This window comes from Desmodus rotundus, chromosome 2 (assembly GCF_022682495.2).
Source record: "Desmodus rotundus isolate HL8 chromosome 2, HLdesRot8A.1, whole genome shotgun sequence".
Lineage (NCBI taxonomy): Eukaryota > Metazoa > Chordata > Mammalia > Chiroptera > Phyllostomidae > Desmodus > Desmodus rotundus.
The window spans coordinates 125,543,889-125,571,675 of record NC_071388.1 but is presented as its reverse complement, the minus strand read 5'-3'; the positions used below and the strand labels follow the sequence as shown (position 1 = coordinate 125,571,675).

General features: G+C 45.1%; 1 protein-coding gene across 9 annotated transcripts in view; it reads right to left on the bottom strand.

Moving 5' to 3' along the window:
• MGAT5 (alpha-1,6-mannosylglycoprotein 6-beta-N-acetylglucosaminyltransferase) overlaps positions 1-27,787 on the bottom strand; it is a 335,766-nt gene that overhangs the window by 263,445 nt on the left and 44,534 nt on the right. For 8 of the 9 annotated variants that reach the window (XM_053918609.2, XM_053918606.2, XM_053918607.2 and 5 more), the window contains exon 2: positions 27,591-27,639. The exons of the other annotated variant lie outside the window; for it this stretch is intronic. The gene's annotated coding sequence lies outside the window, so the exon portion shown is untranslated. The remainder of the gene's footprint in view (positions 1-27,590; positions 27,640-27,787) is intronic. 9 annotated transcript variants of the gene reach the window in all.

Below are 27,787 nucleotides of genomic sequence, written 5' to 3'. Positions count from 1 at the left end.
CCCACCCCCAAAATGCCAGTTTGACCTTCTCCTCACAAGGTCTCTGTGCCTGCTCTCTCCTCCGCCTGGGAAATCCTCCCACGCCTGACTCCTCACTCAACTCATCATTCCAATGTAGGGCATCAGGTTCTCCCTGATCATTTTATGAAGTGCATGCTCCCCTTTAACTCTCCCTTTCCTTCATAGGGATAATCTAAAATTATCCTATTTATTTCATTTACCAAAATATGAGCTCCAGGACAGCAGAGCACTCACCTGTTTTCTTCACCACTGCATCCTTGGAAATGAGAACGGCACCCAGCACACAGTGAGTGCTCAGCTACTCCTTGAATGCGTGGAATACACGGAAAAGGCTAACGGCCACGAGGTGACACAGACGCATGACCTACACCAAACTGGGTGTACCTGATTACAATCAGGGGGTGAAGGACAAAGAGTGGCAAAATAGAGAAAAGAGGAAAAAGAGGCCAGTGGCACCATGAGCTGGCCATGACTGCCACGGAGAAGAGCTATGCCCCTGCAAAGGCAACATCACTGCAGAGACCAGCGAAGTTTCCAGAAGAACTCGCAAAGAGAGATGAAGTGAGGGGACCTCCAAACTGCTATGTCTGAAGCATTCAGGCTGAAGGCTATGTCCCTTGACAGAAAAGCTGTTGAAACCCTTCGAGCATGACTACTGGTAGTACCCTTACCAAGGTCAGTCACCCACACACTTCCGGAACACTTCCCCAAAGTTATGACTTTCTCAGCCTTTCCTGGGGGATGGGAGAGTCAGCTAAAACAGTCATTATTATCCAAATTTTAAAAAAACACTCTATCTGCAAAAGGACTACCTAATCGATTTTTAATTTCAGAGAAATTGACAGTCATTCATTTCAAAGAAGAGACAGAAGGAAAGTAAGTCCCTAGATATTCTAGAAACATACATCTAGGCAATGGCTTCAACAGTCTAGTTGTGCTTGAGGTGTTGTTTTTGTCAGGCCACTGAAGTTCCCTACGGGCAAGACCATGGTCAATCCTGCCACCTGAACACTTCCACAGACAGAGCACCCAGTTGGTACCCAATCAAAACCTGCTCCCCTCAAACACCAACAGGACTGATGAGTAACAATGGAGAAGAGCCACTATGCAGAGCATTTCCCTGGCAAAGAATTTCTGGGTATCCTTCCCAAAGTTGAAGGTTCGAATAGTAAGGGAAGAGAAGAAAAGGCGAAGGATTCCAAGTCACCCCTATGAAGAAAATCCTGGTGGCTAGAGGAGCAAAACCACAGAATGACTATCTGAGGGATCAAACACTTGGGGAAAATGACAGAACGCTGACAGCAAAGAGTCATTGGAACAACATGCGGAACAGGGTAAAAGTCATTATGTTTTTCCAAACAGAAACTTAATGCTCCGTCCCCACAGGGTGAATGGAAGAACAAGGTAGAAGTTATTGTTTCTAGAAAAAGAAAACAGAGCAAGCAAACAAAATACAGCTGCAGCCATCAGCCAGCCTTGAATCATCACCTTCTATCAGAGACGAGCCAGACAGTTCCCAGTGGCACAAAAGAAGTGGCTTTCAGCCCACAGCTTTTCCCACTTTGCTCTGACTTGCCCCAGACTCCAGACCCATTCTGTGAGCTTCTGTCTTATAGGAAGTGCAAGCTTCTCAATCCTGTCAGGAAACAGGAGAACATACTGCCTTCCCACAGGAGCTGGAGGACGGGAGGCAAACACGTGCAGTTAAGAAAGGACAGGAATTCAGCTCACTTAGAATTTAATCAAATTACGTGCAAAAGATTTCCCTAAGAAATACTGGCTTCACAGAAAAACTCTGGAATGGAGTTTAATGTTTACTTGAAAATCTATCACCAATTTTGGAAGATATGAAAGTATTTAATTTCTCTGAAACGATGCACACGTAACATTGCCTGGTGTGCTTATTTTTACCTTCTGTTAACCGAAGTGTTTTAAGACAACTTAATATGCCGTGAGAATACATTTTAAGGGAGTCAGGGAGCTTCACAAAAATACCATTCATTTGAAAATAAACTTTGGTCTCTCCTTCATACTTATTGAGTATCAGAAACAGCCCAGTGCCTAGCATTTACAAATTAAGCTGTAATATAAATTCTTCAATGGAAAGGGAAATGTGGAACAGTTCCCAGGAGTAAGTGGTACATAGTAAGAGAGTGGTTACAATGCAGAGGCTCCCAGAGCTGCCCACCAACAAACCCACGTGGAGAAGGTGTTCCTCCTGGGCACCACCCTGAGAGCCTGCGTTAGTTGGTCCACTCTGGCAGACTGCAGGAACACACAGATTTAACCAGCCCCTCCTCCAGGTGATGTGGAGCTCGAGGAAGGTTTGGGGGCGGCTGCTATAAGCACTATGGCAAGGGTGAGTTGACCGTGCTTAGCCACACCCACGGAACTCCAGGTGCACAGGCTGCTTGTACTGAAGTACCCAAGAGGTCTTATTAACTCAGCCACCCTGGAGGGAGGCCAGATGGCCCAAGAAAACTAACCTCACATCCAGCTGGACTCAAGAGCTAAAGGCTTCCTCCAGCAAACATCCTGGGCATTCCTGCCACTTGCTTGGCAGGACTCAGGAATGCTAGGTCAGAAGGCTGGAAATGCTTAGATCAAGAAGGGTACATGCCCAGCAGTACATTTGTATTGTGCACGATGGGAAAGGTCAGGGAGGGAACTTGAGGCCAGCTAATAGGCTCAGAGACCCTGAAAAGGCAGAGAGATAATAACATGTTTTATTCTCCAGTGAAAAGAACTTGGAAAAAGTAGGCTGTGGCTACCCTCCTTGGTTAGTCAGGGTTTAAAGAACCTTTCGTTTCCAGTTACCAAAGCTTCAGCTACAGATGAGTGGTCCAAATAGGGTTGTGATGGACTGCTACTGTCCCCCCAAAGCCATTCTCCCCTTCTCCTGCAGAGTCAGAAATCGAGCAGAGTACCAACATCTCCTGCAGTAGGCGGCAATGGGATCAACTCCTGTCCCCAGGCAACTTCTGGGTCATCACCTCCCCACACCCTTCCTCCCATCCTTCGTCCTCCCTTACCCTGGGCCACACAAGGGACAGCAACACTGGACATGGCAATGTGACCCTATGGAAGGAGACTTAAGCAGAACAGAAGTGCCATTCTGGCTGATTTTAACATAAAAGAAAATAAACTCCATCTTGTTTAACTATGGTTTCGGGTTCCTGTTAGAGCAGCTGCATATGTGTCCTAACACCAAACATTTCTTTTCTACTTGGAATAAGATAAGAACTGCTGATCAAAAAGCCATCCCTTCCTACTGCCCTTTCCTCCTCCGCCCCACAACAGGGCAGACATCATCACCTTCAGCTCCGAAGGATGGCAAGTTCTATCAGGAGCCTCTGAAACCTTCCTTTCACCCTCAACCTCGGATTTGAAGTGCCAGACCCCCTTGAAAACACAAGCATTTCTCTTTTGGCCAATGTCCCAATCTACCTTTTAAAGTGAACTTTCTACCAATAATCACCATGTAAGTTATTCACGACTTCTGAACAAGTCTCACCAATGCTATTACCGTTCCCTCTGCCTGGAAGGCGCTTCCTGACCTAAAAAATTCCTCAATATCACAGCCAAGTTCAAATGTAAAAATGTCCCAACTCCTAAGGTCTTGGGAGACTTTTTAAAAATGGGCTGAAGTACATTGTGATATACATGCCCTCCCGTCTGCTGGGTGCTTGTTGGCAAGAACTGCTTACTCTGGTCACATCCCTGACCCCCACTGCCGGCATCTCGGTACCTGGCACAGTGAGACAACAAAAAACATATGGTGAATGAATGAATGAAACTCTTAAATTAACTGTGCTATCTTTTGAGTAAATAACTTAAAATTCAAAGATACAGCCTATGGCTCAGGGCAATCTCCTTGTAAACCCAACCAACAGACATATTCTCCTTACACTATTATTCCTTACTTAGTCTGTTAAGACAGGAGACACAACCTTTAAGGATAAAAGTGGAGATAAAGATCCCTGTCACTTACAATCCTCAACTGTCATTTAGCAGGAGTTGCACTTAATAGAAAAACAATTTTGCATCTAATAGAAAAACAATTAGCGCAGCATGAAATCTAAGCTGTCATATTTTTAAATCATCAATTTTGCTTTGAAAACATACCCTACACTGAATCAGAAAGAAAACACACATACATTAAACAATATTTTAATAAGCTCCCTTAGATACTATATACTTTTAACCTTAAGAGTTGAAGAAGAAAATAAAATTATACACACACAACTCATACTACCTGAGCACCAGAAGCAACAGCCTAAAATCTTCTCTTTTCAAAGTTAAAGGAAAACATATTCTTTGAAATACCAAAGATAGGTCATAGGTCATAATTCCCAAACACAAAGCCAATCCAGACAAATTCTATGCTTAGAGAAAATTTCTACTTCTGCTAATTACACATAACTTGGCACAAGGACTAAACAAATGTCTAACAAAAGGTTAAAGAACAATCCAGAGCAATGAGAATATTCAACTATCTATGACCATTCCCAGAGTACTAAACAGGAGTCCAAGGGCAGCGACCTCGAATGATAGACTGAGAAAAAGGTACTTTTAATTCTATGAGGATCATCTTACTGTTTACCCTGGAGTTCCCCCAAAATAAAGCAAATCATTCTTATTCTTAAAAATCACAGTATTTTAAAGGTGAGGGGCCTTTGGACCATTTGCTCCGGATGCCCAGATATATTAAGTGACTTGCTGGAGAACTCAAGCCAATTCCAGGCACAGTGAAGCCTGGTCTCTCCAGCCCTCAAAGACCCAGCCCAGGGTCTCTGCCAGCACAGAACAGAGAATAAAGGCTGCTCCTTCACACAAGCTACACACACAAAATTCCAAGTTTGGGAAGGGAGATCCTCCAACCCAGAAGTTCTACGCAAATGCACGCACGCACGCGTGCACACACACACACACACCGCTCAGCTATCAAACACAACGAAGATTATGGACATTAAAAAGGCTCCAGGCAAACTTTACGAGGGGATGTACTTAATGCAGTAGGCACTAGAAATTAAAAATAAATGAGGTAAAGGAAACCCACTCCACCAGGAACTCTCTGAGTGAAGGGAACAGAGACCTACATATATAAATTATGAAACAACATGCTACAACCCATATCAGAGATAAGAACAGGGTATTATGGGACATTTCTGACTCCATGATTAAAATGTTTAGATCTTTCCACCCTCTAATTTCTAGGGTTACTTCTAGAAGATTATAATCTAACATAAGTGGAAAATGAAGTAAGAACTGCTATACACAATGCCCAGACTAAAATCAAAACACTATTTTAGAACCTCTGAAAAGATAAATCCTTCTCCAAAACAGGAAATTCATACTTAAAACTTTTTTCTAAGTCAAGTTTAAAAAGGCTGAGGGTGTTATATTTGTCAAAGACTAAAAAGGGCACAATGCTAGTACAGTATCTGCTAATTCAGATTCAAGTCACCCTTTTGGGTGGGTGACAAGTGAACCAAGCTGGTTTGGGAACCTGAGGGAATCCAAATTGTTGACGAAATATCCCAAAGGGTGCTTTACTCACGGAGGTTAACCACCTCCCTTATGTATGACACCAATGCTCACTGTGTCGGGGACATGTGAGATCAGAGACAATGAATATAAAGGAGATAAGTGACCTTCACAGCCACAGCCACTAATAAAATACCGCTGGACCTTAAGAGCCCTAGCAACCCACTTGGATCACAGAGAAAAGACTCCTGGATTTTGGTAAAACAGCTCTCAACTTCAACTCTTTATCGGCTTCCTGAGGTGAGGCATGTACCATCTGAACCACAAAATACCAGTAACAAGGAGAGGCATAAATGCTCACAAGAGATATTCGACAGGGCCTTCCCCCTGCAGAAAGTGAAGGCAGAATTAAGGAACACTCCTGTCTCTAGAAAGGCCTGGTGAAGGAGGCAGGGTTTCAGAACCGGCTTAAGTGATTAGAGCTAAACGTATTCTCTACTGTGGTCGTTTTCTCTACTGTGGTCTGAGGGATCTACGCCTGCTGGGAGAGGCAAACAATTTGTTGGCAGGACCAAGGCTCTTGGATTCTAAACACCCCCCCCCAATCATTTATTTCAGAGTCTGTGGGATAAATTGATTAGATTGACTCAAACATTATTATTACCACACAGCACCCAGACATCTTATCTTCAGGCTGGTTGGGCAACTACTGGGTAGATGAACTTAATATTCCACTGTCTGCCTCCCGGTTATTGCTCAAGGTTGTCGCAAGAATGAGTGAGCCAAGATCCCAGGGAACACCACGCTGAAATCGGTATTTCAGACACAAGCCCCATCCTTTCTGGCCTCCTTCGCACTAATACCTGCACAGGTCCTGTTCCACCTCAGGCAGAACTTTATTTTAAAGCTACCTTTAGAAAGATAGCTCTGAGCGTTCCGGCCAAGATGGAGGCGTAGATAGAAACCTGTTGCTTCCTCACACAACCAAACAGAGGATAACAACCAATTTAAAATCAATAAACAACCAGAAGCATCAGAAAATCAAACTGCATGGAACTCCGACAACCAAGGAATTCAAGAAAAAATCAACCAGAACAACCAGAGGCGGTGGACTGTGCAGGTGGGGCTGACTGAATGGGAAACTGAGACTGACTGTGGACTAAGGTGGTTGTCACTGTGGGAGAAACCCCCAGCCTCACACGAGAGTTCGGTGGAAGGTGGGCTAGAGCCCAGCAGGCGAGCTGCACTGTTCCCTCTCTGGCCCCTTCCCCACAGGCAGCACGGCAGCGCAGCAAGGAGGGTTGCCGGGCCCGGGTGAATACCTAAGCCCCCAACCCCTTACAACTTACCAGGTGTGCCAAGGCAAAGAAATATGGCCCAAACAAAAGAACAGGGCAAAGCCTCAGAAAGAGAGCTAAGCAATGACGAGATAGCTAACCTATCTGATGGAGAATTTAAAGCCCTGCTAATCAAAATGCTCACAGAACTGATTGAGCTTGGTCGCAAAATGAAAAAACAAATGAAAGATACCCAAAATGAAATAAAGCAAAATATTGAGGGAACCAACAGTGACAGGAGAGAAACCAGGACTCAAAGCAACAATTTGGAACAAGAGAAAGAAATAAACATCCATCCAGAAGAAAAGGAAGAAACAAGAATTCAAAAAAATGAAGAGAGGCATAGGAACCTCTGGGACAACTTGAAATGTTCCAATATCCGAATTACAGGGGAGCCAGAAGGAGAAGAACAACAGCAAGAAATTGAAAACTTATTTGAACAAATAATGAAGGAAAACTTCCCCAATCTGGCGAAGGAAACAGACTTCTAGGAAGTCCAGGAAGCCCAGAGAGTCCCAAAGAAATTGGACCCAAAGAGGAACATGCCAAGGTACATCATCATAAAGTTATGCAAGAGTAAAGATAAGGAGAGAACCCTAAAAGAAGCCAGAGAAAAGGAGACAGTTACCTACAAAGGTTTTCCCATTAGATTATCAGCTGATTTCTCAACAGAAACCTTGCAGGCAAGAAGGGGCTGGAAAGAAATATTCAAAGTCATGAAAGGCAAAGACCTACATCCAAGATTACTGTATCCAGCAAAGCTTTCATATAGAACGGAAGGGCAAATAAAGTGCTTCCCAGATAAGGTCAAGTTAAAGGAGTTAATTATCACCAAGTCCTTATTATATGAAATGTCAAAGGGGCTTATCTAAGAAAAAAAGATCAAAATATGAACAATAAAATGACAACAAACTCACAACTATCAACAAATGAACCTAAAAGAAAAGAAAAACAATGAAAACAAAAACTACGCAAACAACTAGAACAGGAACAGAATCAGAGAAATGGACATGACATGGAGGGTTTTCAGTGGGGAGGGGGAAGGGAGAAATGGGGGGAAAGGTACAGGGAAGAAAAAGCATAATTAGTAGGCATAAAATAGATGGGGAGAGATAAAAAATGGTATAGGAAACAGAGAGATCAAAGAACTTATATGTACAACCCATGGACATGAACTAAGGGGGGGGATGCTGGAGGGGTTGGAGGGGCAGGGTAGAGGGTGGGTAGAGAGGAAAAAATTGGGAAAACTGTAATAACATAATAAAAAATACTTTAAAAAAAGAAAGAAAGATAGTTCTGAGAAGAAACTTGCTTTTCCCAGAAGTTGGCACAACATACGTTTACTTAGGGAGACATATCTATACACCACCAATAAAACTACTTCAACCTATAGGAAGTTATCCCAGAGAGATGCTGTCATCTCTTTCTCCTTCCTAAAATCAAAATGTGGAGAGAAAAAGAAACAAATGGAAATTGCCACTGGCACAGTTTCGCGCCTAAGGTGAACTGAATGATTCAAGAGCAACTCAAGGTTTTTGGCAAATGTCTGTTCATTAACCCAGTAGGAGGTACAAACCATCTGGCAGCCGCGTCCAGTGGAAGATGTATTGCTTAGGATCAATTCTCAACAGCAAGCAAGTTTATTTTTAACCTTCTCGAATTTTATGCACAAAACTACAAGGACATAAATGTTAAACGTCTGCATCAGGCACGCCAGGGAGACTTAACAAAAACTCAAAAATGGGATCCAAAAATGGGATCCCGTAGAAGTTAGCTTTCATCACACTTGATGAAACTATACCCTTCCGAATCTCAGGAATGCCAGTAAACCCCCCGTGTCTCAGCAGGGAACTCTTTAAGAAACCACCAGGACTCTGAGCATGTGAGGGAGGGCAGACTGCCCCGCATCCAATACCACCACCAGCCACCAGACTCAGGGCGGCAGGGGGGCTGCTCACATTCAAGCTGGGGCCTTGGAGTCTGGCTGGGCAGGAGGGCTTGTAGGGCAAGTGCACCACAGCCGGGCACAAGGTCAGTCAATCAGTGGGTGCTGGGAACCCCTGTAAGACAGGCCCGCTCAGCAGGGGTCTTCCCCTGTGGCTTACTTTGTTAACATTTCACATGACCAACCCGAATCTTCTTTTTCCATCTTCTTTTCTAATAGAAACATAATACTTGATGGATGCCAAAACCTTACTCAGTGCCAAATAACCAGAAAAACCACAAAGAAATTTTAAAAATTATTCATCATCCCACACCTGCACTATTTACTAGTAAGATTTTGGTATACTACACAAACACATATATGTAAACCACAAAATGTGATACTTGCCTTCATACAGTCTGCTTTTAAATTTTATCACATGTTAAACACTTTCCCACGAGAATATTTGGATCACAATGTAAAAGCTACACAGTACTTCACTGCCCATACACACCATGTTTTTTGCACAGTATTAGGCATTTTATTTTTCTCCCAACTTTTCTGTATCAAAAAATAACACATTAAACTGTCTTTCACTCCTACCTTTGCAATTTACTTCGAATGAAGGAATTACCAGGTCACCTAAGAGGATTTCCAAGCTTTTGACACTTAAGTAATATTCCTACAGTAAACTTCCACAAAACTTGTATCAATGTATACTCCCCACTAGCAATGTATAAGATTGCCCATGTACCCTACACTCTCACCAAAGTTTCTATTATCTGCATTTTATTGTCACTCAATAAATCATTTGCCAATCGGATAGGTGCAAATGACTACTGCTCATAAAAACCACCACTACGATGTTTATCAGGCCCTCACTCTGTGCCAGGCGCCGTTCTAAGTGATTGACATGTCTGAGGTAGGTCACACTAACCACATAAAAGAGCATATTTGTTTTCCTGTGTCAAAAAGGATTTGGGATCCAGCAATTCCACTTCTGGGTGTGTGTCCCAAAGAATTAAAAGTAAGGACTGAAACATAACTGCACATCAAGTTCATGGCTGCGTTATTTACAATAACCAAAAGGTGAAAACCACCCGAATGTCCATCAATAGATAAATGGATAAACAGTATGTGGTATACACACACAACTGAGTATTAGCCTTAAAAAGGAAGAAAATTCTGTCACCTGCTCCAACACAGGTGTACGCCGAAGGAATTATTCTACACTGAAGAAGCCAGAGACAAAGGACAAATACGGCATGGTTTCACTCACTTACCTAGAATAGGCAGTCCCAGAGAGGACAGAGAATGGTGGGTGCCAGGGGTGGGCAAGTGGGAATTGTTGTCCAGTGGGGACAGCGGGAAAACGTAAAAGTTCTGGAGGAGGATGCTGTGATGGCTTCCCAGCAATGTGAATGTTCTCAATGCCACTGAACTAACTGTACACTTAAAATGGTTAAAATGATAAACTTTATGTCATATATATATGTATACATACACACACACACACACACATACATATATCACCATAATATAAAAAAATGACTTGGAAGCAAAGGGCTTATTTTGAGCTTTTTACTAGTTAAGGTGCTTCAGCCACTTATTAGCCCTAATCAGCTGAGCCCTTCTGGGCAATGCTACCTAACAGAAGTGGGGGGTGGGGGAAAGGGGGCACGGGATACAAATGCTTAAGAAAAGATGAAAAAGCCTCTGGAAATACTCAATCTTTAATTGCAGGGACCAGCTTCTACTGCGATGTTCACATTAGTGAGCAGCCTGGAATACAGAGCGCCAAAGAGATAGACTACAAAAACCACACTTACTAAAGGAATCGCAGAACAAATGGAACAATCAGGTGGGCATTCACTAGGGACCGCTGAGAACAGCAAAGACAACCACAGCTCTTACCACAAGCCTGCAGATCATCAGGCCTCAAGTATTTGGTGGTCAGGGATGCAGCAGGCAGAAAGACTCCCCCCCACAAGCCAGCACCCCATGTCTGTCTAGAAATGGGGTGCACTTATCGAGAAGGATAGTTCTGGGAGCCAGAAAGACAGCTGCGACCAGTCAGTAACTCACTGTATTCAAACAGCACCACAGACCAATTTCAAAGACATTGTCGAAAGACTCAAATTCAGAAATGCTGTCTTCAGGACTTATTTAGTAAAAGGTCACTATAAAATCCCAAAAGGGGGCTTAATCACCACGAGACTATATGAAGTTGTTCTAAAGGAAGAAAAGCTAGAGCTATCGAGACTAATCACATGTTATTGCCTAGTCATAAATCCAACCTGACACCAGATGAGAGTGACAACAGCAAGACAAGAGCTGGGCTCCTGTCCCAGGCCACCGACTTGTATCTCAATCTCAAATATGACCCTCTACTGTACAGCCAAAAAACTGACTGGCTTTGTCCCTGGTTCCTAAGAGGGAAACTACATCCTTGAAAACTCCCATGTAACGTAAGTGTTATTGTTACTCATGAGCCCCTTAGGTCACACCTGAGATCATGCTAAGAGATGAGAAGACTCAGCTTGGGGGCTGACGGCCAGAAAGGCCAACCACGTGATTAGGGGGATGGGGCTACGAGCCAGCCCCTTCTTGGGGAGAGGAGGGGCCTGGAGATTGAGTTCATCCACATGGCCAATCACTCAGTCAATCATGCCTACACAATAGGAACCCAGTAAAGAAAGACTTTGCACACTGAGCCCAGGGGGGATTCGTACCAATACTTGAACGCAACGATGTTCCAGGATACCCTAAATCCCACAGGGAGAGGGCACGGAAGCTCAGTGTTTGGACCCCTCTGACCACACGCTCTATGTCTCTTCACTTGGATAATCCTGATTTATATTCTTTAAAATAAAACTGTAATCATAACTATAGTGCTTCTTTGAGTTCTGTGCGTCCTTCTAGTGAATTATTGAACCTGAGGGACTCGTGGGAACCCCTCGGATTTGTGGCCAGTCAGAAGTGCCAGAGGCCTGGGTGCCCCGCTTGCAGCTGACATTTGAAGTAGGGACGGTCTTGCTGGGGACCATACCCTTTAACTTATGGGATTCACACCAACGCCGGACGGTTAGCATAGAATTCTATTGCAGTATACCACCTGGTATCAGAATACTCCCCTCACACCTGTATTTCCAGTTGCTTCAAGTGCTGCATCCTGGCTCAATACCCAGGTCCAAATAACATAACTTTTATCTGCTAAAATTTACACCAACTGCTAATGACTACAAAAGTTCCCCATTCAACAATAGTAGTTTAAAAGTTTTGAGTAATTGATCTGCCAGACATTGTTCCAAGACCTTCTACATGTATCACCGTATATTTCGGACTATAAGATGCACCAGACCATAAGACGCACCTAGGTTTTAGGGGAGGAAAATAGAAAAAAAAAAAACCCTGCTCCACCACCGCCCCCTCCCCCCAGAGCCAGGTAAGCTTCATTGGGACTATAAGATGCACCCCCATTTCCTCCCAAATGGGGGGGTGTGTCTTATAGTCCGAAAAATAGGGTAACTCAATCCTTAAAGCAACCTCATGGAGCAGGTACTGTTATCATCCCCATTTTATAGATGAGAGCGCAGAGGCACGGCGAGGTTAAGGAACCTCCCACGGCCACACAGTAGAGGGGCCAGAATTCAAAGAAGCTCCCCTGTCTCTAGAGGCCACCCCTTAGCTGAGGAAAAGCAGAGACAGCCGCTGCCCACCCGTCCGAGGGACATGGCCACTGCTCTTCCCCATCCCCACACGCCCCCACTCGCCATCCTTACCATGGCCACATGCTCCTGTCCTTGGGGAAGAATATGGGCTTTCTGACGGCAGAACTGACTAATTTCGTGGCTTGGGAAAACTAATTTTGAGAACACAGACAGCACTGGGGGAGATTAACTATCTCCCTGAAAGTCTTTTCCAACAAAAACACAAATCAACAGCTGGATGGTACAAGATGTAAATGAAAGTGATGAATTTCACTGCTACAAATAAATAGATTCCAAGTTGTCCCCTTTCGTTATCATCTCTATCACCCCAGGCAGAACCCACCTATGGTTGACACCAATACCCTCTTCCCTCACTTTTTCCTATTATTTAAACTCTAAAGTGTTCAATATTTCTTCATTTTTATTAAATTGATACTACAGTTTGATGTTTTCAATGTGTCTAGCACTGCAATTAAAACCTCAGGCAGTCATAGCAATTTTTCAAATAGAAATTATATAACCAGGACATCGGCTGGCTGTCCTTCCATTTCATGCACTCCTTCAGTAAATATTTGAGCATTCTAGGAACTTGAGACTCAGCAAAAAATATGAGAAAGTCCCTACCTGCCACTGGGGCACCTGCTTGCCAACAGGAGAGAAGGGCAAAGGAGCGACGAGCAAGTGTGTGTTTATGTGCACACGTACATCACTTCAGAAAATGAGAGACGCTTTAAAGTACACAGACCTGGGGAAGTACAAGAAGACAGGTGTGGTGGGAGTGAAACCCACCATGGGAAGGGCAGTGGAAGATGAAGACGGAGAGGGGCCCGATCACTGGGAAATGAGGTGGCCAACCCTCCTCACCATCCCCCTCCCCGCACCTGAGCCTATGCCACCACCACCTTACAGGCCAAGGGTCACTACTCAGCAGCCTACCTGAGTCTCTTAGAGCCAGTGTTCCCCACTAGCTTGTCCTCGCAAAAACCACTGTCAGGGAAAATACGGTGTCAGTGCCTATGCTCTAGTGTGGGAGGAATCAGTGACTGAAGGTCTTCCAGCCTGGCAGGCGGGCACTCAGCCCCCTTAGTGGAATTCAGGCCGAAGCAGGAAGTGGGGATCTCAAGACTGATAGGGAAGGGGAGACAGAGGGAGAGGAGAGCCTTGCCCGTGCAGCTGCCTTCGATCCTTTCACAGTAGTCAAAGCAACTTTTCTTTTCTCTGGGCAAGGGTAGTGGCTCTGAGGGCAGGGTTGCGGTGAGTAAGAAAGCCTAGTAACCTCAGGCCTGGGAACGGGAATGTCCTTCCGAGGTGGCACCGTCACAGCACAGCAAGAGAACAGCAGGTGAAACCTTCGTGATGCGCATCACTGTCCCATGGCCACTCAGTCTTTACTTGTCTCCTTTCTGCCCGTAAGGCTGAGCAAAGCTCCCTTGTGCCCAGGCCAGTGTGCGGTAATCCATGCAGAGTAACAACCACTCCACAAAAGGTCAATGCGTCCCAGATGTGGCGGTACCCAGACCATCCACGCTGATCTGCTCAATTCTCCCACGTGGAGAGAGGCAGCGTTGAGGACTGCATTTTGGAGTCAGTCTTCTCTTTCATTTTCTTTCCCCTAAGTTGGGAGCAAGGAGCCAAGCTGTGCGAACCACAGGCCTCAGGCAATGTGCCTCTTCATAATTCAGGGGTCCTCAAAACTTGTGAAGGGAGCAGAGCCCCTAACATCACGGCTCTCGGGACACCCGGGCATCCTGCAACATGGAATCCCCTCTTCTGACTCAGGAACAAGCCAACTGGAAGGACAGGGTGTGTGTTGAGGCCAGAGGCCTCGGCACCACAGAAAATGCCGGAAATAGTAAAAACGCACATCTCTCTGCTCTCCTACTAAATGCAATTTTTCCTCGGTTAGTCATTTCATGACCTGCAGGGCACTCACAGGCTAATAAGTGATTGTCAAAGAGCAGGTTAGGGAAAGAAAGACTTAAATTTGGAAAACCTCTATCCCATTATTTATTTTCTTTTTCTGGGAACTAAATAAACACCGCTATGATCTGATTCTAGGAACTTTTACTGGGCTGTAGTGATCATATAAAAATGACAGCTATCTCCCTTAAAGGATGATAATTCATATTGCCTTTACATAATCCACTTTTTTTTAAACTGATGTTTTCCTGCATCAGCAATCAGTAGGGTAATCAACATCACTGTCAGGAATTTTCTCTGAGAGATGAATGCCTTCATCAATACTTGCCCATACAAGAGACTTTCCTACTTCAAAAACAAGGGGGTGAGGATGGGGGAGTAACAGGGCATGTTTCCTACCCCACGGCATTCTGGGATTCCCTTGCACCTGTCACAAAGCCACAGGATGAGGTTCTGCCCAAACACTCAAGGCTTAATACAAATGACTGGGGTACAGGGCAAACTCTACCCGCCTCTAGGCATAAAATGCTCGTCTTCCATTCAAGCGTTTTGGGGAACCTCTCTCGGGCGCTGAGCATGGGATGATGACGAGGCGTGATCCCTGCCCTCAAACTGTAGTAGGGACATGTCCATGAATTAGAATGTAATATAAAAATGAAATCCGCCCATTGGTTCAATAGGCATTTGTTAAGCGCCTGTATGTGAAGGACACTACTCTGGATGCTGGGCACACACCAGGCCAGTGGACAAATGCAGGAGTACACTGTAGACACAGGTTTCACAAAAACACCGAAACTCCTCTAACACAGAAGAAACTCTTCCCATCCTATCCAGGAAGATCGAGGAAGAAAACCCTGCAAGGAATCTTGAAAAATAAAAAGAAGATGATGGAGGAAGGCCTCCCCAGCAGGAAGAGAGCCTGTGAATGGAGAGAGAGGTACCAGCAAACAGTCCCACCCAAGGGCACAGTTCCCTTGCTTGTCTGGACAGTACAGGAGGTGCCAAGGCAAGTCCTTCTGGGTGGCAAGACAAAGTGACCAGGGACCTTTAATGCCACAGCAGGACTTACAGCTACCTGTGGCTAAAGAGTGACTTTGAAGAGACTGAAGTCCAGGAGTGTCACGATCCAATTCCTATCTCAAAGTCCTGAACGACTTTATTTGCAAGCATTGCCTCTCCTGCATCAAAAGCTTGAAAATGCAAAACACAGGCAGATTAAGCAAGTGGACACAAATAAGTTTCAAAGAATAAAGCATATAAGATTCTTCCCTATTTTAATTAGAGAAGACAGCTAGAAACCACTGTAGGAAATGATGTTTTTCACAACCGAAAAATTAAGTGAGCCAAGACCAGCTTCTCAGAGACAAATATCCCTGACTTAACAATTCTTCTAGAACTGTTCCTTTTCATCTCTGCTGGAACCAACAGAAGTTGCGTGGCAAATGCTTTTCCCGTCCCACGTGGCCTGCTGCCACATAACACCTCAGCGGGAGCCACACCAACTTCCCAACGTGGCCCCCGCAGCTCACCGTGAGTAAGCCAGCCTCTGGCAGATCCAGGAAGGAGTGAGAGTAGTACTCTCACCACGGATGATGGTTGTAGAGGAGGCTATGTTTTCTCAGTAACAGTTTTATGTTAATTCAACGTTCCCAAAAGTCTTCAAACTGAGTACTAAATTTTCCCCTAACGTGAAGGGCGATTTCAGACCCCCATGGCCCGAACTTCAGTGATGAAGCCTCTCATCCATTCCATCCCTATAGACGAGACATGCTGACTCCTCAGAAAATGGTACTCTGCATACAGTACACTGACGCAACGAGACCGCACTGCAGTGTTATGGTTTCCAACCCCCATGCAGTTACAAGCTTCGCTGTGGTGTGTCCAGCTCGCTGACTACACTGTAAGCCTGTAGGCTACTCTAGCTGCAAATGAACGTGATTGCTTCAACACATACGCAAATTCCAATTTAATTTCTGTACAATTATCTGCCTTCCAACTAAAATTCAATAGCCCAACAAGCAATACCATAATTTGGTTGTGGTCTTCCTTACAGAAGCAAGCATTTTAGATGTTCCTACTGGAAGGCCAATGCTTCTATTAGTGAGGCCACACATGAAACAGAGTGGGGACTTTTGTTCAACTGCTGCTCAAATCGCAGGATGTTTTACCTAACTGCCACATTTTAGAATATTTCAAGTGTGTCCAGCCAGAATCAAAACCCAGAGATGGGTTAAAAATTAGTCTTCTCGTTATGTACTGTATACTCAATTCCATTTACGTAACATCCCAAAACAGGCAAAACTGATCTGTGCTATTGGAACAGTCAGTGCTTACGCTTGGGACAGGGGTGAATGGAGATCTGTACAAAGGAGCTTCTGGGTGCTGCTCAGTTTGCTTGCTTGATCCGGGTACGTTCACACAGGAGCGTTTGGCTGTGGCAATTCATCATGCTGTATACTAACAATGTGTGCACTGTTCTTTATGTATAATTCAACCAAAATGTTTTAAAACATGAAGGTGGAAGGAATTTTGGCTACTCTCACAAAGACATTAATAGGTCAGAACTTCAATCCCACGTAGCACTTGAAAGAATGCAGGTTTCACAAGGGACAGAAACCAGATCAACAGAAATAATGAACTGCATTTGCTGGGCCTGCTTCCACTCTCTTTCATTCATCTTCCTTAAAGGTCTCAAGCACCCTAACACTGACACCCCTAGCGTGGGGACACACAGGGCCGATTTCTATGTAACATTCCCTCCCCCAAAGGACAGAATTATTTCCAGCAACAATCATGCAATAGTCAATTATCATTATATTCTTGATTAGCCAAAACAACCATTTAAAAAGAATGTTAATTTTGAAGTTACTTTAAAATTCAGTAAAACATTTCTCCTATGAACTAAAGTATGCACTCATCAAACAACAGCACACCTAAGCGTTCCACTCTTGCATTGTTTTAAATTTTAATCAGATAAAAACTCCAAAAAGTCACAGAGAGTAACAGAATTTAAGAAACTCCAGTTCCATTTCTTCATCTTCAACTGCGCTATCGTTTATTGAAGAAGTCTATTTAAACATAGAAATAGGCGGTACTATATTCCTTGTACCATGTACCACGGGTTAGAAGCATCAGCTGCACCTGAAGCAAGCTCCACTTGTGAACTGTCAGGAACTTACTGTCAGAGAGACGTGCATAGCTCAGCACGTGCGTGTCAGGGCCAACGGCATGACCAGCAGTTCTCCAAATACATTTCCATGTAGAAAATATGCTTATTAAAGCGTGTAAGTTTACGAAGTGTGCTCATCTAAGAATTTAGAATTAATTGCCCACACACTGTGATAACAAAAAAGCAGACCTGCTGAAGTCGGCTTTACTGTTTTTAGTTTCTACAGATAAGTACCGCCCTGTGTGGGTACCTGGAGAGGACCACTCCCAACCCCAGCCCCGTGGGCAGCTGCGGAAGAATAAGGCAAACAAAAGACTTCCAAAAACACAAAATCAATGTCAAAGTTTAGACAAAAGCTTCTGTGTTTCACACGTTAAGACAACTCTTCAGTTAATATTGAGGGAAGAGCAGGGTCTTTCAACCTCAGCACTACTGCCTACTTGGGCCAAATAATCCTTTGCTGTGGGGTTGTCCTGTGCGTCGTAGGATGTTTGGTAGCTTTCCTGGCTCCGCCCACTACATGCCCTACTCCCATCCTCCCCCAAGATGTGACAGATGTCCCCCAGGAAGCAAATTCGGTACCTGTTGAAAATCACTGGGGTAGAGGTTAGAACACAGGTGGAAGAGTGCAGTAAGTCCTCCTGTGTCGACAGGTTCTGTGAGTGTGAGCAAAATGATGAAACTAGTTTTAGCATAAACTTAGTGATAAAAAATGAGAGTTAAGTTTCTACAGCATCTCATCACCATTATAACAAAACAATGTTGAATGAAAGGATGTTATCTGAGGATTTTCCAGATGTGCTGTACCCCAGAAATCAGGTACAGTGATCCCCTTGCAAGGACGTCTTTCTTTTATATAGTACATTTATAATTCTTAATATCTGTATCTACTTCTTATTCAAACACAAATTGAGTGACAAATGGAAACTAGAAAAAGGCAGGAACAACATTTAAGTGAGAAAGTAGACCAATGACAAAGTTCCAGCAGCCCTCCAATTATTTTCCTTTTATTTCTCACTTATTTCCAAATATTCCCCTAATGAACAGAACAAACTTAACTTCTTTCCCAAAAAGTCATTTGAGCCCAAGGGAGATTTTCTATGAACCTGGAAATAGTCTATTTAAAGAAAAGTATTCTCTACGCACAACTCTCTCTCTCCATGGTTGCTCCAGGTCAACCCAGGATGGAAGCAGCAGCCACCAGGCTCACAGCCCCCTGAGAGTCCCCTCGGTACCGAGGGGAGCAGCAGCCTGGGTACCGCAGAAGAGCCGGGGTTCAGAGTGTGAGTCTCTGTTCTACCACTTTCTCATCCTGGGACCCTGACCAAATCACAGCCTCCCAGGATGCCAGTTTTTATTTATGGAATGTAGGGTAACGCTGCTGTGAGAACTGAGGCATTCAAAACACATGGAGATTTTTATACAAATGTCAAATATTGTTACCTTTATTGCAGGATTATACACATCACAATTCTCAAGCAGAGAACTGTTGGCTTTACCAACAGGAGTTTTATCACTGCAAACAGCACTAGGGTTGACTCCAGCAGCATCGGCAGCAGATTCCGAAGGGTGTAAAACAGTAGGAAACAGATACGAAAGGCAGCAAAGCGTGGAGCTGAAGAGGGAAGGGCAGGCGACCAGACTGCCTGGGTTCTGATCCTGCTGGGTGACCTTGGGCAACGTGCTTGACTCTATAGGCCTCTGTCTCTATAAATCGGGAATAACAGTAGCACAGTCAGCTTTTTTTTTTATTCACAGTAGCTTTATCCTATAGAGTCACCACCGACACTGAATTAGCAAACATTGAACCAGAGAAGTACAGGGGTAGGTCCTTGTGAGCTTCTGGTCACAACATTTTTGTCAACTGATCGACATATAAGCATGTCATATGTGTTTCTGCACTGATACCGTATTTAATATATACTGTTGCTTCATTAACATTGAACTCACAGCCACAACACTATAACTCAGGCTTGAATACGTCATCTAACATGTACTTTCTACCTAAAGCACGTCACAGCTTTCTTGTACTTAGGAACACTGGACAGCACTTTAGCATGATGCTTAGTAGCCATTGTAAACAGCAAAAGAACTTCTTCTTAAAAAAGCTCACAAAATGGCACTAATCAGACCACGAAGAGGACACACATGTACAGTATGGGACCTGACACCGGACGGCAAAGGGCCAGCTTGCTCCACCTCAGTTGGGAACGTGCCCATCAGGCAACTCGGGTTTCCCTCCGCTTCGCGAAAGGTCACAAAAGCACTGTAACTACTGACTTCGGTGTTACAAATAAGTTTTAACACAAGTGAGCAAGTCTGCAAATACCCAATCCACAGGTAATGAGAACCGACTGTACCTGCCTCACAGAGTAGCTGTGATGATGTAATAAATTAACAGGCACACCCAGAGACGTTGCAGGCTCGGTTCCGATCGGCACCGCCATAAAGCAAGTACCAAAGTGAGTCGCACAAACTTTCTGATTTCCCAGTATATGTGAAAGTTAGGTTTACACTATGCTGTATTCTATTAAGTGTGCAATAGCATTATGCCTAACAAAGCAATGTATGTAACATTAATTTAAAAATACTTTCAGTGCTAAAAAATGCTAACTATCCTATGAGCCTTCATTGAGTTTTAATCTTTTTGCTGGTGGAGGGTCTTGCTTCGACGCTGATGAAAGCACAGGATCTACGAAGTGAACTAAAACAAGATACGCTGTACAGATAAGGCACTACCTTCCTAGCACACAGTGAGCACTCAGCCAACATTAGTCGTTAGTGGGGAGTCAAATACAGGGCGGGGCAAAAGGAGGTTTACAGCTGGTCATACGGACAATAATAATTCAATAATTAATAAACAATAATACAAGAATAAACTCTGTTCTGCACACTCACAACTGTAATTCTACTTTTGCCCCACTCTGTATGTCAATAAAAAGAGTTCACAGGGTGTAAAAAGCATGACAAAATTATAGAAAAAAGAACATAGGTAGTAATAGAGAACCACAGATGCAAGCATATATATGGCTTGAAGAAAGACATCAAAAATCAAAAATCAAAATTTCTTCCTAAAGCAATCTCTCACTCAATCTGTTTCTCTTCCTTCCTTTTCACCAAGAGGCCACACTCCCCGTGCCAGCCATCAACCTCCTTCATCTCAAATCCATTCTCTGCACACCTTGTCCTTTCTTCAAGGCATCCAGGGAATGGACATGTCCCAAACACCCTTGCCAACTGGTCTCCCCGCAGGTTGGCCTGTGGGAGGCTCCAGCACAAGCTGGAAGGGCAGGCACACAAGAGGCCAGGGGCTCTCACCCTCTTTCAATCTGCCCAGGGTGCAGCTCCTTCCAGGGGACCCCACTTCCATTTGTGATAATGCCCCTTCCTCCCATCTCTCCTGCAGGCCTAGGGTGGGCATATCTTCCTCTGGCTGCGAATCTCTGGGTTACCACATAATTTTGGCATCTCACCTCTTCCGTGACCTACATAGCTGGTTTTTAGTAGTAGATTCTCAGTGCAAAAAGGCCTAGTCCAGTTCTTCAGACTGACATCCGAGTAAACGTGGGCTCCAGGAGAATGCTACACCCTGCAATTCTGCCAGGAGCCCCACCACACACCCCTCACACTCCCACAGATCTCACCTCTCACTTTCTGCTCTCAGATTTCCCTGCACTGAGAGCCAATAAAGGTGTCTTTTTGTTTTTTTAATTCATTGCTGCAGGATAGTGACTTATAAAGATATTAGAGCCACGTCAGCTTTTTATTAAGGTATATTACTTCAGTATGGGCTACTGGCTTCCTCTGAACCAGGGGTTCCCTCCACCTAAGTGTCATTTCCTTTTTGAAGACTAGCATTACTCACAACTTACAAATACCTTGATTTAAAAAAAAATCCAAATGCGACCTACGGCACACATCCAGTTTACTCTCACAGTCGGCACCAGCCACTCCTGGCTGCTGACAGCGGCCTCCAGGATCACTATCCACGAATTCTGAGGCAGCTTCCATTCTCTTTTCCTTCCACTGCTTCTCGGCCCAGTGCATGAAAATGGAATGCCTGACTGTAACCAGGGGGAGGCATGAGAGAGGAATACGTGACTTCATTTGGATAAAAGTATGCAACAGTGAACAAGATTCTAATGAGTGAGTCAGAGAAGCGGGAGAGGGGGGTGGCTACAGTAAATGCTCGCTGCTCACTGAATCCACGTTCTCTTCTCCCTGGACACACAGCTAGACTTTGTTTCCCAGGGAGGCGTGGCCAGGTGACTGAGTTCTAGGCAGGGGGATATGAATGGGAAGTGACACTAACCACTTCCAGGCCCAGCCAAAAAATCCTCCCATGCTGCTCCTCCACCTGTTCCCTACTCCCAGCGAGCTGGGATGAACAGTAGCGCAGGGTGATCCCTGAGGGCCTGTGTTCAGAAAGTCAAGCCTATTTGGTCTTGGTCACTAAATGACTTCTTTAAAGGGGCCATTCCCCCACCCCCCAACCACCAGTCTAAAACTGTGGACAAGGAAAATAACTATAGATAGACAGACAGACACAGACACATGCGGATGCCCATTTGTTACAGGTCACTAACGCAGGCCATACACCTTTCCAATGAACTGGTCAGACACCTAGTCAAGGTGGCCCGGGGATATATAAAATAGTCTCTAGCGTGCTCCTTCCAGAAGGATCCCTATAAAGGAGACCCACTGGGACCAGGGACTCAGGAATAAGCACCTATTGTCCTGGTCCTACATTTCCTGTCAGGGAGGGCAGAACCATGCTGAGCAACCACCACTTAGCAGCATAAAACCCACATTCAGAAAGGTCAGGATGGGCCTCCCAGCATACAGAAACAGGGCAGAAACAGAGCTGAGACCCACACGTTCTGGGTCCGTGCCACTCCGCGGGGGGAGGGGACCATGGAGTGGGGGCAATCCACAAAGGGTTTCTGGTCTGTGAAGAAAGAAGTGCTCTGGGAAATTTCGTAACAATTTGATAGGGTAATTCCATGTTTTGAATCTAATAATAAAATTAAAGACTTGTTACTTTGAACTTTGTTGTTCTTTTATTTCATTTTTCTAGTGATTGATTTTTATTGTACCACACAACAATGGCTTAGAATTTTTCAAAACTGTTCAGTTACTACAAGCACCCCCGGTCCCCAAACTCTTCAGCTAAATTCCCAAGGCTACGGCACCCTCTTCCCCAATCCCTCCCGCCTCACCCTCACCCAGGCTCCCCTCAGTCCTCCTAGCTCAGCAACTCCCCCCACCCTTCCTTTCACGGTGGTGATAAGTACTCCGCTGGCCCCTCCATGTGTATGTAAGCTGCAGACCTGGTTCCTGTAAGCCAGCTTGAGGCTCAGACCAAAACAAAGAGTTAAGTGAATCATCATCAGTCATCCATCAACACAGCTAAAATAACACGGGCTCTGGTCCCAGAAAATGGCCACGGTGAAGACCAGAAACCTGTCAATGGGTCTTAACTAAGTTAATTAACCTTAGCGGAAGCCTCAGCCTGCCGGACAGATGCTGTCTATCCATCACCCTAACCCTGAAGGCGATGTGAAATGGCCCTCGCCTCCCTCCTGCTGGGAGATGGGCACACAGGGAGAAGCCCCACGCTGGCTTGGGGAGAAGCGAGCGGCCACTGAGAAACTGAGTTGCCGGTGTGCGGTAATAAGAAGTATGACAACGTGTTACAGGAAGAGAATGAGATGTGGAGATGGCGTTAGCCCTGCTGAGCAGAACTGACTGCCTTGCCCTTTACCAGGGAGTCCTGAACTAGCTAGAAAAGAGAACCAAAACTCGCACACGCCTCTCTGACACTGAATGGGGAGAAAAACAGACACAGACGGCACCAAGGGCCCTGACGTAACAGAATGAACACAGAAAACCGGAGGTAAGGGCAGACCCACACAGCACCAGCCCTCCTCAGAGAGTGGGTATGCTGCCGCCTCGTGCAGGTCTGGGTTCCAGGTAGACCTCACTTTTAGAACTTATGGGGACAAAAGGACAGTAACTTTCACAGAAGCCCACGGAAGCATCTCCTACAGTTAATAAGACGGGTGATTAGTGAGATCAGAAGGGCAGGGAATCTAGGGGAAAGTCTGTGAGCGTTCTAGTAAGTCTCTGTGTTTGTCTGGGTATCTCTCGTCTGGATATTTGAAATATTTTAAAATTCTTAAATATTGTTTTCAAGCAAAGCCAGAGAACAGATGCAAGATGTTGTTCTGAAACCTTTTGCCACGAATCGGGAATTCTGATTAGATCCAGTGCAAACTGGGCACGCCTGAGAAGACAGCTGCTCTGCCGCTCCACATCTGGCCTGGTGACAAGGCAAGTGGCTCTCCACAGCCCTGACCTCTGCCCCTGGCACCTTTCACCTTTCCCTGGGCCAGGAGGGAAGCGGGGTTGAGTCCACCATGCTCCTCTATCAATAGTGGGCCATGGCTATGTGGAGTACAGTCTGAGGGACTCCAGGGCACTTCCTGGGCCCTGAGAAAGAGGGCTCCGATGCAGTACCAAGGCACACCACAGGCAAAGGGCCAGGAAGGTGACAAACACCCCTCAGCTGACAATCTTCCCAAAGCCTGTGTCCACTATCACGTTGGCTCCAGAGCTTGCTCCTGCCCACGCCTGCCTGGCAAACTATGCGCTGGGCCTAGCTGCACGGCACACGGACAAGGTCGGGCACTCACGTTCCGTCAGACGGGGCTGATGTCCTGAGCACCACAGGCAGAAACCTGAGCACAGGCAGTGAAAGTGTTTCATTTTAATCACTTCTAAGGCCTGTTGTCTCAATCCCCAATTCTGTCATACCTCTTCCAAGATTACTCATCTTTGACATCAACGGGAAAACATAATTAACTTTAAGTCCCATAATCTGGATTTGTTGATTAATGTATTTCCACGTCAGCACTACCAGGATAAAAATACAGTCATGTGCCCTGGCCAGGGGGCTCAGTTGGTTGGAGCACCGTCCCTTGCATCAAAAGGTTGCAGGTTCACTCCCCAGTCAGGACACACCTGGGCTGCGGGTTTGATCCCTGGTGGGACACATGCAGAAGAGGCCAATCAAAGTTTCTCTTTCACATTGATGTTTCTGTCCCCCCACGTCTCTCTCTCTCTCTCTCCTCTTTATTCCCAACCCCCCTTTCTCTCTCTAAAAGCAGTGAACATAATCCTCGGATTAAAAAAGAAAGGCTAAAATGTCACAGCTCAATGTATTACATGTTTGTGGTGATGCTGGTGTAAATAAGCCTGCTGCACTGCCAGTGTGCGCAAGGACAGCTCACACAGCTACGTACAGCACACACCACCTGGTGATAAGGGCTGGTTTATGTATCTACGATGCTTCGTGTCGTTCATTTAGAGTGTACTCTTCCTACTTATACAACAGGATGCCGTGTCAGGCCGGCAGTACGCTGTGTTGATCACGCCTCTCGACTGCATCATTTTCCTTTTTGCTTGATTTAGTCTCTAGTGTTTTGTACAATAATGTGCTGCACAAGTTTGTAGCCTAGGAGCAATAGGCTAGCCCACCTGGGCTTGTGTAGTACATTCTATGATTTTCACACAATGACAAAATCGCCTAACAATGCATTTCTCAGAATGCATCCCTATCATTAAGTGACACATGACTGTAAAATGAAATCAACTTTTCTACACCCTTTCTTCTTTACTCTCATGTGTGCAGCTCATCACGTTGCCACGTGCCAGGTTCTGCGCTGGCCACTGGTGGCATGAGGGGCAACAGGGTCGGTCCCAGCCCTCAGAAAAGTTACAGTCTAGACAGAACCACAGTCTGTAAAATGTGTTCCAATTTCTGCCCTTTCTCCACTTTCTTTGGTAGTGTTTGTTCACATGATCTATTGCGGTAGATTTGGTTTTAATTTTACTTTTTACCACGAACACTGCATCTTTCTCTTCTAGTCATGCGTCAAGAAGTGAAGCTGAGAAACTGGTTCTTTCCGAAATTAAGGCATAAAGACTAGGTACAGGATCTACCAGCCCATGTGAGGAACACTTTCTGACCTCGATTTTCTTACATCAGTTACCACAGGCTCTATAGCAGTCCGAGTTAAAGAGCCACTTGTGCTTAGAAACCAATAATCTCCTGATACAAACTGACTCACATGGCTCCACACACCCAAGCACAAAGCCGGGGCAACTTCTTCCCACCTACATCAGGAGACATGATTTTACAATATGGGAGGACAGAGAGCTGCTTATCTACCTTCTGGAAAGCCCAACTCTTTCTACTCTCCTGGAAGTTGCCAAAGTATGTAGAAGCCATGTGCTTAATGCTCTGAAGGCTACTTAAAGGATTATAGGAAATGCAAAATCATCTGTGACGTGGCTTCCAAGTTATAAATGTCAATGACAGCCAAGCCTGCTGCATTGGGAGCCCTTCCAACAACAGGTTGACAACGACCCAGTTCAATCAGTCTGGAGGAGGCTGAAAGACAGCTGCTCTTTTGGTAGTTATTCCTAAAGGAGCCAAGAGGCCTCTCCAAAGGCAGCTAGGTATCGCGTGCTGAGGGGGGAAGGTGACAACACATTTGGTGGCAGACAGACAGAGCCCAGGAGTGTCACATGACACCAACGTGTCTGCCTGCTCCGTGAAGCCTGTCAGCCACACACAGTGCAGAGCTGAGAGCCGGAGGGAGGTGCAGGTACTACCATAAAACAACCCACAGCACAGGAAAGGCAGAAAGATGCTCATCCTTCCCACAGCATCAGCCAGAGCAACTAGGTATCAGGGACCAGAGACCCAGCTCCGAGTCAGCAGGCTGTCACCCTGCGACCTCCAGCTGTCATGCCTGACAGCTCCTGGAGAGAGTGAACAAATGTCCCTATCTGCCACCACGAAACTAATTTCAGAACAGCCCCTCGAAGGTATTGTTCAGTTGGTCAGACTCTGAAACAAAGTTCCACTTCCACTGAGTGATGTATGTGGTGTGTGCACATAGGGAAGTGGGGTGAGGAGGGGGATGGATCAAATATGCTTGTTGCATCTCAGACAAAAATCCCTCATCTTTAGAGATTTGAAATCCCTTTGAGGTCTGAAGGAGACACTTCCTGTTTTTCTGGTTCCCTCCAGCAGGACAAACTCTCAAGGTGACAGCTAGAGAGCAGCCTCTGATAAAAGTCACATGGTCACATAATTTTCTAGCTCTAACATCAAGGCTTTCATTCACATCAGACATTCATCTGCTTGCGAGTTGCTGGGAGTTTTTAATCCTGTGATGTTAGAGACAAAGTTTGTTCAAAGACCCACACACATAAAAGAAATAAGAATTAGGAATATTTAATGTTTCATTCTGTTGGCCCCATAACCTTGACACCCAAATCCTATCAGCCTGTGATATCCAAATATTCTGCTCCCACGTTGTCCGTCTCATTTACCAAGGTAACTCTGAAGGGTACCCTGACCAGTGGTTTCAAGTACTGCTGACTATTCAGACGGGTCAATAAGGAAGTATTTAGCAAATTGCTTCCTCCAAAAAGTATGTTCATGACTGAGGACTTGAGGAAAATGTAGTCCTTGAGCGAGTTCCTTGACACAGACATAGTTCAGTAATTGTGCAATCTTTACGAGTCACACCCCAGGCCACTGCCCGTTCTTACGTCTACATTCATGATCTTCTGTGGTCTGGGTTGGGCTGCTCTGACGGGGCTAGCCCTTCCTTGTAGGAATAACTAGCCGTAAACAAGATCAATAAATGTGTGTTTGATGATGGCTGCGTAAAGTAACAAATGGCCTTCTGCTCCAGTCACTTTACTAACTCTGGACAGATGAAATATCCTTGCCCAATTATCACAAATGATCAAGTCCACCAGGCTTTAACCAGATAGCCAGAGATGTCCCCTTGGGATTGGGATGCACTGGTAGACTACAGCATCTGTATTTTATGGTTCTAAATGTTAACACCTGAGTCAACTACTTGGTCCTCTGCCTTCCAAGGTCAAATTTCCTGGATCTATGCTTAGTCAGGTACATATCTGCTTCCTACAGTACTTACATGGCCCGCTGATCCTCCTTCGATGTCCACTTTAGAACAGTGGTCACTCCTGAAATCACAAGGACAAAAACATTTTTAAGTTTCTCTTCTTTAAGGACTTGATTCATTGCAAACAGGCTGTCTAAAAGCTTCTATGAACCTTGCTTCTTCCATTTTGGAACCCAAGTGACTTTTAAGATAGTCTCCCCCCAAAAAAG